Here is a 1649-nt window from a genome sequence, read left to right as displayed (position 1 = left end):
GCCGGAGACACCCTGTTCCGGCGCCCGCGCGCCCTGACCCTCGCCCCGTCCGCCCCCGCCCGCAGCTCCGAGCCCGCCGGGACCTCGGGGCGCCTGCGGGCTCCGACCCTCTCCGGGCTCTGCGTGGAAACCCGGCTTCCACCGAGTGAGTCATGCCACTCGCGGGCAGTTTCTCTCTCACGCCGTTTGGGTTATTTAGGTTTTCTACCCCTCTTTAAAGAGAGCTGGAGGAATTTTTTAAAAATGTAGATGCTCTCGCGGTCTGGATTGGGCTTTAAGGAATCTTCCTAACGGCGACCGCCCGGAGGGCTCGGCTCTGATAGCTGCGGCCCGGACAGGTTTGTACACATGCTCGCCATGCAGTGGTTGTAATGTCTCCATAGCGCAGCTCTGACTTGAGGGCAGGATTGGCTGGTTTTTCTACTCGACTTCTTTAAGCCAATCGAGAAGCGCAGCTTGCCTGGAGACTGGTTAACTCCGAAGAGGTGGTGATTGGTTGAACTCCGAGTAGAAAAGCCTGGAGGTGAACCTGGCGTTTTAGAAAACAGATTGGCAACTACCTTTCCCCTCCCACTTACAAAAATTTTGTTTTTCGTTGATAATACTATCGGCCTTTTCGTACAGGTTTTTGTTTTTTGAGACAGAGCTTTTGCTATGTATTCCACGCTGGTCTTGAACTCACTATTGGAGTCCAGAGTGGCCTCGAACTCACAGCAATTCTCCTGCCTCAGCTTCCCAACTGTTGGGATTACAGTTTTTATTTCCAGTGTTTTCTGTCCAACCAGTTCTGTTTTGAAACTTGCTTTACAAGCACATTCCTTAATTTTAGAGGAAAGAACTCTGACACGCTTTAAAACATGTAAATAGACGGTTTTTATTTTCGTAAGTGTGGTTCGATTTTTTCTTATATATTTTTTTGAATTTAAATCAACTTTTTTTTTTTTTTTTTGGTCTTTTTGAGACAGGGTCTTGCCATGCAGTTCAGGTTGTCCTTGAACTTTCTTTGTAGCCTAAGCTGACCTCAAACTCCCAATGATTCTCCTGCCTCAGTCTCCCTAGTGCTGGGATTACAGTCACGTGCCACCACGCATGGTTATTTAAATCAACTTTTAGTTCCTATAACAAGGCTTTTAAATTGCTATGTGAGAATGGGGTTATGCTGGAGATGGTGGGAAGAACAGGAAACAGTTGGCTGCTCCCTCTACAATTTTTTTTTTTTTTGTCTTTTCTTCCGGTACCAGGAATCGAACTCACGACCTTACGCTTGCCAGGCAGGCGCTTTGCTACTGAGCTAAATCCCCAGCCCCTCCCTCTACAATTTAGTTAATGAAAAAAAATGAAACAAACAACTTCTACAAATCAGCCTGCAGTTGACTGGTGTGGCTTTGAAGGGGAGGGAATGGGAGTCCAGAACTTCGTAGAAAAAATGGTTTTAGGTTATAGTAAAGGCCTGCTTCTTCTGCCATTAAAGTATATCAAAGTAAATGAAGTATTCTATATACAGTAGAGTGGGCTCAGTATCTTATAGAGGTGTATTTTTAAATGCTAATTATTTTCTTTTAAAACCTCCTGTTTTGCTGGGGATATAGCTCAGTGGCATAAGCAGCTGCCTGGCAAGCACAAGGTCGTGAGTTTGATCCCCAGTACCC

At 46.1% G+C, this 1649-nt stretch overlaps 1 protein-coding gene across 7 annotated transcripts in view; it reads left to right on the top strand.

Moving 5' to 3' along the window:
• Positions 1-1649, top strand: part of N4bp2 (NEDD4 binding protein 2) — a 140696-nt gene that overhangs the window by 51682 nt on the left and 87365 nt on the right. The window contains exon 1 of one of the 7 annotated variants that reach the window (XM_013518096.1): positions 61-145. The exons of the other annotated variants lie outside the window; for them this stretch is intronic. The gene's annotated coding sequence lies outside the window, so the exon portion shown is untranslated. Of the gene's footprint in view, positions 1-60; positions 146-1649 lie in introns of those variants that run through there. 7 annotated transcript variants of the gene reach the window in all.

This window comes from Chinchilla lanigera, unplaced genomic scaffold (assembly GCF_000276665.1).
Source record: "Chinchilla lanigera isolate Chin_1 unplaced genomic scaffold, ChiLan1.0 scaffold00042, whole genome shotgun sequence".
NCBI classification, from domain to species: domain Eukaryota; kingdom Metazoa; phylum Chordata; class Mammalia; order Rodentia; family Chinchillidae; genus Chinchilla; species Chinchilla lanigera.
Note: the sequence above shows the minus strand (reverse complement) of the source record. Positions and strands in the feature narration are given on the sequence as shown.